The sequence below is a fragment of the Alligator mississippiensis genome, chromosome 4 (assembly GCF_030867095.1).
Source record: "Alligator mississippiensis isolate rAllMis1 chromosome 4, rAllMis1, whole genome shotgun sequence".
NCBI lineage: Eukaryota > Metazoa > Chordata > Crocodylia > Alligatoridae > Alligator > Alligator mississippiensis.
In genome coordinates, this window is record NC_081827.1 from 144,769,216 (window position 1) to 144,780,734 (window position 11,519).

At 44.6% G+C, this 11,519-nt stretch overlaps 1 long non-coding RNA gene across 1 annotated transcript; it reads right to left on the reverse strand.

Annotated features, from left to right (window-relative positions):
* Positions 1 to 863: 863 nt before the first annotated feature.
* On the reverse strand, positions 864 to 5,822 carry LOC109283729 (uncharacterized). The gene is made up of 3 exons (XR_009461353.1): positions 5,715 to 5,822; positions 3,655 to 3,806; positions 864 to 964 (listed from the first exon to the last, which is right to left on the reverse strand). It is a non-coding gene; the product is annotated as an uncharacterized LOC109283729 (long non-coding RNA).
* Positions 5,823 to 11,519: the final 5,697 nt, after the last annotated feature.

Genomic DNA, 11,519 nt, shown 5'->3' on the forward strand with positions numbered 1-11,519 from the left:
GAATGGAGCAGGAATATATTCTAGTGGCTTTTCTTCCTTCCTTCTGCCAGAGCAGCAGGTTCTGGATGCACAGCCTCCTTCTTGCAAATCCAGGAGTACGGTTCCTCACAAGAAACGCATTTGGTTTCTACTTTAGAGAGAAGCACACAGCACCCTGAGGTATTCTCTTGGACCACTACAAACCTAAGATGGAGAGAAACATATATTGCCTGCCAGTCCCACCTCCAGTCCTCAGCAGTGGTGCTCCTTATGGGATAAGCTGCTGGGCTGGCATTTGAAGTATACAGTATGTCATGTCTAAAGCAGTTTGTGAATTAATCTATTGTTCATGAAGCTTAGGTTCAAGCGCTGGCAACACTTCGAGAGAGTGGATCATCTATCTCTGTCACAGCTCTGCCAGCATCTATTTACAACAAAACATTCGTGACCTGCAGAACCCCTGGCTCTGCTTGCCCATGGCTCCTTCCCAACAACCCTCTCAATGTGCCTTGCTCCCCCCCTTTCACAGACCAGAGATTGCACTTTCCTTCCCTTGTCTAGCACTAAGGAATAATAGAAGGAAAAATACTAAAAACTACTATGGGAGGGACACCAGATACAGCAAAGTGCGCCTCCTGGCTGGAGGAAATCTCATGTGCCTTTCCCCACTGGGGTATATAGAAAGGATCCTCTCTCTTCCCTGGCCCATCTCTTCCCTGTGGTAGACTCTCTCTCTATTGCTGTTTAGGGCCATGTATCTGCACATTTCTCATCAGAGGGCTATGACATGAAGCACCATTATTCAACCCACTGTTTGTGGAAAGTGCACTAGTAGCTCAAATAAAAGCAAATCCTTCCTCATGACACAAGGGACTTACAGGTCTTTGAAGAGAGCTGTGCCATCCTCCCACAGCCAGGACTCATTGCCTGCCTGACGAGATAGTCCAATCCAGTGGGGAACATGTAATACTGATTTGAAGAACTCCTGAATGGGAATAAAGCCAATTCAGTTCAGCTCACCCTGCCCTTTGAACCCTTTCTTCCACTAGTGTGTGTATCTAGAAGCCCACTGTGGCTAAGGAGTGTTTCTGTTGAAACTTAGTTTTTTTTCTCCTCTTAGTTCAACTTCAACTCATCTTTCCAAATTAGGGCACTGCCTGGGGTTACCTTCAGATCCTGTCACTGCTTCTTCTGAGTGAGAGGCAGGATTTGTTGTCCAGAGATATGAGGTATTCTTTCTTGGGTTGTTATCTGTCATCTCTGTGTTCTTGGGGAACCCTAGCACAGTACGCAGCCTCACTCCCCTCCGCCTGAACAAGAACTGATTAGAGGAAGGACTTACAAAAGACAATGAAGATGCAGTGGGAAATGCACCTAAACCCCTCCAGACAAGTATGATAACAGTGAAGCAACTCCCTTGATCTTATTTGCATCAGAGATGGAACCAGATGACAACTCATTTACATGGGAGATGGGACAGGAAAGCACCTCCATTAGCATTCAGGATGGAGAACAGAGATTCCAAGGCAAGAACCACACTGACTCTGGGACCAGAGAAGCAGGGGAGCATTGCATGATGGGGGATCCCTGCTCCAAATGCTAATCAACCCACATCTGCACACACCCAGCTCAGCAGTTATCAGACCAATTTTAGTAATGACTCATTTATTGGTACCCAAAATACTGAATCTGCTTGTCTGTATTGTGAGCTCCCTCAGAGTAATGCCACCCATGGCCAGGAGTGATCAGTTCCTATTTTCCAGCATATGAGCCATCCTTTACCCATAAACAAACCTAATGTTCTCCCTTGAGCAATTGCTAGTTCTCTACAAAAACCCCTACCCAAGCTCAAGTTTCCTTCCTGGTGCTTGGATCCAAAAGCTGCACCAATTCCACTCCTTTTCTGCCTGGAATCCCTTCGTCAACCGTGGTAGGAATCTGTCTGTCTGCAAGCTCCAGCAAACACCTGGGAACTTCGACTGGTTCAAGCTTCACTGAGTGGCAAGACCCCAACTCTCTCTCTGACTCCAGGAACCTGACTTTTGCTTTCTTACTTCAGGCACAGCTTTCTAAATCTGACTTGTTGATCAAACTTGAGCTAGACTTCCCCAAATACCTAATTGAAACTATGTAATAATATAACTGTTTTATTTGTCTCTCTTGGATGGCTGTTACTACTGGTATCATCATAAGTTCATATACCTGGCAATAAATAACTTTTATGGTCAAGCTGATTGCTATATTCTCTCTCTGAACCTTCCCCTTGACCTCCCCATTTGCCCTGCAGCGACGCTTCTTTTACCTAAGCCAAAGATCCGTGTAATGCCCAAAACTCCGGTGGGGTCTGCTCATCAAGAGAGTTACTACTAGGACTATTGTGACAAGATATTGGGACGTGCCGAGTTTTGAGGTGGATGAGGGTATCAACTGAAAGCGTTGATCGGACCCAACCTGCCCAGACGTACTCTGTTAGCGTGTGCGTATGTGTGTCTAACTGCATTTATTATTGTCCCGCTGAAGTAAGGGATGAACTGAGTTCAAGGCACATGAGGGTGTCAGCCTGTCGATGTTGAATAACCTGGCCTGATTTAGATGCACTCTCTTAACCCATGTGCTTGTGTCTGACTGCATTTTATTGTTGCTCTGATGAACTGAGGTCAGGTATATGTGGCCATACTATATTTTTTAAACTGACCTTCAGAGCAGGGTTTCAACAGTGTCCAGTAAGAAGACATGATGCCATCTATTGATAACTCAAGATAAAACAAATACTGTATAGCTGTTCATCAAATGAATGCCATTCACTGTGCACAGTGAAGGAGGGCAGTTGGCAAAAAATGGAATGTGATCATAGAGATAACATCTGTACCATACTGTGTACTCTCAGGCAACAGAGAATAAAGGTTGTTGAGACCATCATTCTGGTATTTCTTGACTTTTGAATGCTTGATTTGGAAATCTTAATATAGTTTTTATGTTAAAATTCAGTATGTGCTATATTTTTTGTTATTTTGAGAGGAAACCTCTTAGCATAGTGACAGATATTTAAACAGAAAAATGTAATGAGGAGGAGTTTAAGGTTTGAACTGATGAAGCAATAATCTGACATCAGATCTATCTCTACTGCTGAACATGAGAACTACATTTGTGAATTGGTTGCAAAGAGTTTGCTACCCTTTAGAGCCTGGCTAATTTATTCTAATGTGCAGGAACATCCTTTTTTGGGCCATTCCTAGGTGAAGAATTTCTTGCCAAGTTTGCTGTGGTATGAAAAGCCATAAGAGAAGGGACAATATTTGGCCCTTTTATTAATAGTAGTTTTCTTCCCAGAGAACCTTGAAACCACCAATAGAGGGTACCAAACCCCAGAAAACTGAACAGTAGGTTTGGAGGGAACCAGTAACTGATTTCCTTAGACCTTAGGAAGGAAAAACATAAAGATTTTTCCCCATGTTCACATGCAGGCTATGGAAAAGGAATCTATGCTATTGGGATTCACCCAAAGAACCACGCTGCTAACCCACTCCCAGTCCTTGGGTGAGCTATTCCTGATCTGCTGCCACCACGGTGGGTGGAATCTGGCTACATCCTGAAAGAGGGCATTGCCAAACCTTTGCACTGCAGCCCCAGCCACAAACTGAGGCCAGTTCTGGGGAGCAAAGGCAAAGTGCTCACCAGTTCTTCCTTATTTTTGATGTCAAGGAGTTTGGAGTCCAAAGAAGTACAATAATCTTTACTCTCTTGCCAGGATTTCCAGTCATTAGTGAAGAGGTAACAGAAGTGTCCATGTGGTTCCCATTTCTCTGGACATGAACTGGTTTTATCCCCTTGAAAAGAAAACACATGTATCATATTTTGAGATATTTTATTTCTCTGTGCTAATGTGAGCAACAGAATCCCAGATGGCTAGGACAGGTGTTATTTCATGGCTTGTACATGTGTCCCATGTGTTAAATTGTATACAATTTGACACGCCTGCAGTGCACAACAAGCAGAGTTCACGCCTGGGACAAACCCTGTTGGGGTGCATGGTTCCATGAGCGAGACCCAGGGAACGTGTGCAGGTTCCAAGATTGTGGAGAGGTGGAAGACACATGCGATTCCAAGAGCTGCAGGGTGCATGGGTGCAGGGAGCACCAGTCTTACCCATGCTGGCAACTCCTGAACAGTCTCTGGCTGAGCTGCTGCTTATGGCACAGCCATGCACTCTATCTGCCCCTGCTGTTGCTCTTAAAGCAGCAGCTGAAGACTGTTTTGGAATTCCTGGCATGAGTCAGCTGCTGGAGTACATAGCCTCCTGGGGTAGGGGGGGAATTCCAGTTCTCCTTCTAACTTGGTGCCTTGGTTGGGTGTCTGTCTCACCCACCCCAATTGCGCTACAGCTTGGATCACACTCCTTCTTGCTGTCTTTTTGTTGTGCAGTCTTATGAGTAAGACAACAGTGTGTTACAGAAGCAAATGCTTGCAAGGACTTATAGGGACAAGGACAGTGCGAAACAGAATTGTGCTTAGTGCTTAAATCCACTTAGATACCTGATGCATAGAAAATAATCTGGCCTTGTATCTGTTAGGCAAATTTGTAATTAGTTAATTATATTTTTGCTCCCTATGGTATTTTTTATTATTTGAATTTTATCCAGCTGTTATTTAGTTGTCCTGCTGAGGTGGGCAACATGGCTATTCACTGACTTTCAGGTAAATCCCTGTCTTCTGAGCTAATATTGTGATGTGATGACACTAAGTAAAGGTCTCCATGTGCTATTCTTTAATTTGTTTCCCATCTTGGTCCCCACATAGAAGCAGCAGCACAAGACAGGTGTGGGGAGCTCTAATACATCCTTTCCTACTTGGTGCAGAGTAGCTGAGTAAAATGAACAAAGGTTGTATATTTTCTTGCTTAAACCTTTGAGGAAGCAGTAAGTGAGAGAGGATCAGATGCAGGGTGACCACCTAATTGGGTGGGACAGTGCCAGAATTGGAACCTCAAGTCCTGGTCCTGGGCTGCATGACTCCGGGGCAGCATTTGTCTTGGATTTGCAGAGTCATGCACAGATCAGTAGAGAAAAGGCATGTTTCCCCTTGTAGGCTGACAGCATTCCAGTCTGCAAGGGGCTATTTGGGGCTGCAGGGAGCTCCATGTGCACGTGTGCCCGCACACACGCACATGGCCGGGAATACAGCCGGGCAGCGTTGAGAGCTACTCCCTGCAGGTAAGTCTGTGGGGGGGGGGGAGGAATGGGGGACAGATTGAGGCCCCCACTGTGAGGAAGGGAGTGGGGCAGGGGCTGGGAGCACTGCCTAGCCAGGGTGATGCATGGGGCCAGGGCATGGAGCAGGATGGAGGTGCAGGTGGCTCATCCAGAGGGTATGAGGGGGGTGGCTCCTCGGCACTGCATGCACCCCCAGAAGGGTAGGGGGGGCACATGCCTCCCCAAATCTGTGTTTGGGGCAGGGGTGGATGTAAATTGCCTGCTGCAGCCTTGGGGCTCCCCACCCTGCTGCCCTCCCCCTGGGAATGCCATGACACCATGGAGAGGCACTCCCTGCCTGCCTGGCAGCACCGGGAGTGGCAGCATTGTCGAGTTGTGCCCCCACTGCTGCTGGGCTGGCGGGCGGCATGCGGCTGGCAATATTATGAGATACACTGATGCTATTAGAAATTTTGTATATAATTTTTTTAAAGAACCAGGAGGGAGTCAAGCAAGAGAGACATCAAATTCCACAAAAATATTTACCTCTGGTGGTGGTGTATGTTTTTTGATATCCAGTTATTTTCTGGTGCAAGGTAGAGCTTTCCTGATGGGTACAGTTTCCCTGGCTTCCATGTGGGTTGGAATCCTGGAAAACTTGTATTCACAAATAACAGGACAGTGGTTTGTGACAATTAAAATAAAACAAGTTGAAATACATTTTGCACGTGAAGAAAACTGAGCTGGAATCATGGTATTGCTCTATATCCTTGCAAAATTGATTTTTAACAGTGATTGCTTTTGTTATATTTTTCCAGTGTTCCTTTCACAAGTTCAGAAATGTTAACTCTTACTCCTTAATCTGAATGGAAAAACCTTCCTGGAATATTTATAAAAAAGTTATAAAATTGTTATAGCCTGATTTACCACGTCCGTACATTAGTACAATGTTAGTGAATGGACATTGACACTAAAATGGATTCATACATGGGTAAGGGCCCTTACTCTTATTCCTGCAGAATGCTCACATAGGAAAACTAAGACTACTGCTGTTCCCAGTAGTATTAGGCAGAAGATCACCAGAATTCCTGCAATGAGCTTCCAGGCAAAGGATGGAGCAGGAGAATCTGAGTGGGACACTCCGTCAGCCCCAACTGTTGTTCTTAAAGCAGCAGCAGCTGGGGACTGTTTTGCAATTTTTGGCATGGGTAAGCTGCTGGTGCGCAGTCCCTGCAGAGGTAGGGAGACTATTCCGATGCTCCTACTAAGTTGGTGCCTGGGGTGGGTGTCCCTCTCACCCACCCTTAATGCTGCAGCCTGCTTGTGACTGATTCCTGTGCTACCTGACTCCAAGGCCTCTTTGCTGAGCCATAACCGCTAGTTCAGAATCCAGGATTATGTATGTATAGTTAAGGTTACTTTTCCCCAGGTGCATTACCTTGCACTTGTTGACGCTGATGTTCATCTGGCATTTTTTTGCCCAATCAGTTAGGTTGGTGATATCTTCCTGCATTTCTTTTCTGTCAGCTTGGGATTTGACTACCCAGAATAATTTTGTATCATTCACAAACTTAGAGATTTCACTGTGCACACATATATCTAGATCATTGATGAAAATGTTGTGAGCCAAGCAAGCAAAGATTGAGCCAAGCACAGAAAATTGATTGATTGGTTAATGAAAATAGAGCCAAGCACAGATCTCTGTTGGCCCAATTTGACTGCCCTCCATCCTGAAAAGTGACCATTTAGCCCTGTCCTTTGGTTCCTATCTTTTAACCAGATCTCAGTCCATGAAAACGTCATTTTTAAAAAAGCCTGTGGTGAGGGATTTTGTCAAAGCTTTTTGAAAGTCCAAATATATTATGTCAAGTGGATCTCTCTTTTCCACACGCTTATTAACACCCTCAAAGAACTTCAGCAGTATGGTAAAGCAGGATTTCTCTGTAAAAAAACTATGTTGACTCTTCATCAGCATATTATATTTGCCCATGTGACTACTGATTCTGTTCTTTATTATAGAGTCTACCAACTTGCTGGGGATGGAAGAGAGACTTCCTGGTCTGTAGTTCCTAGGATCATTTTTGGAGTCTTTTTTGAATATGGGTGTTAAATTGGCAAGCTGCCAGTCCCCTGGCACAGAGGCCATTTATAATGATAGATTACATACTATTGCCAAGCAATGGCATACTCTGTATACATAGGTCTACCAATACTGTGAAACGAAATGGAGTTTTTAGAAGAGTGGTTATTTCAGAAGACTCACAATGGTCAGGTAGCTGACTTATGCCAGTTTTACATGATTGTGAACATGGTGGATTGAAATTATATACAACCAAATTAATGTTTGGGAGAATCAGGCTTCTGGAGACTCTCCTCCAATACCTACATTTGGCAGACAAAGCCCTTGCAGCTCCCACTAAAAGCAGGCAGAGGATCCCCAGTAGCACAGCAATGGTCTTCCAGGGAGAAGGTGGTGCAGGAGATGCTAAGGAGAAGAAAATGAACACGGAGATGGGCAAAATATCTGTGTCAGAGCCGAGTCTCTCTGGGCAGCACCTAACTGAGAGTGTGACCACTAGGGCTGAGTCCTATTTTCAGACCTCTGTGTATAGAATGGTTTGGAACCCTCAGGCAGAGGGTTGGACTAGATGACCTCTGGAGGTCCCTTTCAGGTCTGCTTCTTTATAATTTCTATGACTATCCATCCTGATTTGGTCCCTGCTGCTTTCTCAGCAGCATTGAGCAAGATAGCAGGGGAATGAACATCTTTATTTTTCTGCTCCAAAAATCTGAACAGAGTCAATAGTTTCATAGATTTCATAGACATTAGGGCTGGAAGGGACCTGGGAAGATCATCGAGTCCAGCCCCCTGCCCAAAGGGCAGGAAGTCAGCTGGGGTCATAGGATCCCAGCAAGATAAGCATCCAGTTTGCTCTTGAAGGTGTTCAATGTAGGTGCTTGAACCACCTCCGGTGGCAGGCTGTTCAAGACCTTGGGGTCTCGGACAGTAAAGAAATTCTTCCTTATGTCCAGCCTGAAACGGTCTTGTCGTAGTTTATGACCATTCGACCTAGTCGTCATCCCTTGGGGCACTCTGGTGAACAAACGTTCCCCCAGATGCTGGTGGTCACCCGTGATAAACTTATAGGTGGCCATCAGATCACCCCTGAGCCTGTGCTTTTCCAGGCTAAAGAGCCCCAGGGCTCTCAGCCTGTCATCATAGGGTCTGCTTCCCTGACCTCTGATCATGCGCGTGGCTCTTCTCTGGACTCTCTCAAGCTTCTCCACATTCTTTTTGAATTGTGGAGCCCAAAACTGGACGCAGTACTCCAGCTGCGGCCTCACCAAGGCCGAGTACAAGGGGAGAATGACGTCCCGGGATTTGCTTGAGAAGCATCTATGCATGCAAGCCAGCGTTTTGGTCGCTTTACTAGCCGCAGCATCGCACTGCAGGCTCATGTTCATCTTGTGGTCAATGATGACTCCCAAGTCTCTTTCTTCCATAGTGCTAGCCAACATAGCAGTGCCGAGCCTATAAGGATGCTGTGGGTTTTTCTTCCCAAGGCGGAGAACCTTGCATTTATCGGTGTTGAACACCATCAGATTCTATTCTGCCCACTTGCTGAGCCTGTCCAGGTCAGCCTGGATCACCCGCCTGTCTTCTGGTGTGGATGCTTTTCCCCAAAGTTTGGTATCATCAGCGAACTTGGCCAGTCTGCTTCTGACTCCAGTGTCCACATCATTAATGAAGATGTTGAACAGTATGGGTCCAAGGACAGAGCCTTGGGGGACCCCACTGGTCACAGGACACCACGATGAGTGACTTCCATCAGTTACTACCCTCTAGGTCCGACCCCGGAGCCAATTTTCCAGCCAGTGGATTGTGGAGGACCCAAGGCGACAATTGGCCAGTTTCTTCAAGAGGTGATCATGGGAAACCAGATCGAAAGCTTTTTTGAAGTCAAGATATATGACATCAATCTCATCTCCCTTGTCCAGGTGATAGGTCACCTGGTCGTAGAAGGAAATGAGATTGGTCAAGCAAGACCTACCCACAACAAACCCGTGCTGGCTATCCCTTAAGATGTTGGCATCGGCCAGTCCATTAAGGATGGCCTCTTTAATAAACTTTTCTAAGATCTTCCCCAGGATAGAAGTCAGGCTAATGGGCCTATAGTTAGCTGGATCCACTTTCCTCCCTTTCTTGAAGATAGGCACCACATTGGCCTTCTTCCAGTCTTTGGGCACTACACCAGAGCGCCAAGAGTTTTCAAAGATCCTAAAGAAAGTTAGGGGAGGAGCTTTGAATGGCGGCAGTAAAAGAGTAAAACTTAACATCTTGTTAACACCCATGGGGTACCTTTGCTCTGGGAGTTCCTTGGTTTTTCTCTCATCTGCTGCATTGATGTACTTTGAGGTTTCGGGTCCATACAAATCACTTCCTGTCCACTCATTTCTGGAGAGCTGAATCTGTGGACTTTGTTCTAGTGGATTGTAATAGATGATGTCGTTTGATTAAAAAACGTGTCTGTAAGGAATATATTGCTAAGTGAGAACTACGAGGTCACTGCAATGGTTGATTTTACTATTCTGCCATTCCACCTTCCTTTTCCATTAATTTCCCCTCTGTTTAAATGTATACATAAAATGAAATTCTGTTTAGTTGCCTCTGAGGGTCACAGCAGTTGATGCTACAGTAAAACACCATTGGCTATTTACTGATTAAACTGAAAGTTTGTCAGGGCTGTGGAAGAAGGGAAAAATGGAGTTGAATCTCCATTATGTGTAAAAGTGCAAAACATATATTCAGCTTAGGCTATGAAAAAGTCAAAAGGACATGACCCGAAACTGCCAGACTAACACAGACAGACCATCCTGTCCTAGTCTAGTAAAAAACAAAAACTTAGCACAAAAGTAACCACAAACCAGCCTGCTGAGTCAGCCCAAAAAGGGAAGTAACCCCTGAGGTTACAAATCAGAAGACCCTTAAAATCTGCTAACAAAGTTAAATTGATGCTAACAAAAATAAATTGAAGACATGCACATTACTAACAAAGTCATGGCAAATGCTGATTGGTATAGGTCGTTGCTATACTTATGATGTCATATTTTCTATATAAACTCGCCTCACCTGTTGTATGGGGTCAGACCTCTTCACAATTCTCCAATTGTGTATAAGTCTGTCCAGAATGCATTCTCTAATAAACCAAGCTTCTGCTGACCTAAATTTTGCTGCATGTGTTTACCACGACAGGGCTATGACAGAATCTTGTAATGCATTCATGCAGGTAGTTTAGGAGGTCTTTTCTGTCTCTGAGTTCTTTGTTTCATAAAGTAAATTGGTAATAATTAAACATATGATGTGATCCCCTGGATTCTCTCCTACTCAATGATACTGGGCGCATCTACATATGGCCCCATGGTGCAGTTGTTACTGTCATTAGTACTTCTTTTTGGAAGTACTAAATGATGGCACAGTAACAGCCATTGCTGCGCCATACAAGCAGCACACAGTTATTTTTAGCTGCTACATCACCATACCAATGCACTATAACGAGGGAGCATGTTACTAAGGCAATGTAGCAGTGTCATCACAGTTTGTGCCTGTCGACACTACGTTACCATAGTGCATTGCTATTGTGACATAGTGTCTCATGTATACATGCCCACTAACCAGTATATAGAAAACTGCAATCTAAAGTGTTTATTGCTCTACGAACATGTGTTTAGGCTATTGTAGGAATAACACTATTAGTTCCATAGTCTTTTAATTCTTACAGTAATATATTCACTTTCACTAATCTAGACCAGTCCCTTATTTATAGAGTCTATCGGGGCAGTGCAAGTTTGTTCTGTACATTGTTGGTATACCACTCAGGTTTGTTGAGCAACTTTATGTCAGTGGGCGAATCTACACAAGACACTGACTGTCCAGTAGCCTAATATTACTGCGCAGTAGTGTCTCGTGGCAAAAACTGTGCTAATACACTACTGCACAGTAGTATTAGGTGTATGCTGGCGCTACTGTGCATTTATTTAGTACTTGATTATACAAATACTAAATAAATGTGCAGTAACCACTGCACAATAGCGTCTCATGTAGGTGCGCCCAGTGAGTACTTTTGATCCCAGATGATATTAAGATGATTTGAGGGTACTCAGCATCTTGTAACATTAGGTCCTCTCTCCAGTCATCCTTTTCTTTTTAATATATCTCAAGTGATTTTGCTCCTGCCAGTTCCTTTCAGAAACTACTGCATGGTCCCTCACTGGTAATAATGTTTCTAGTATCTGTATTCCAACGCACTTGTATTTCATATTTTCATTAGTAGTAATAATGCAAACTAGATG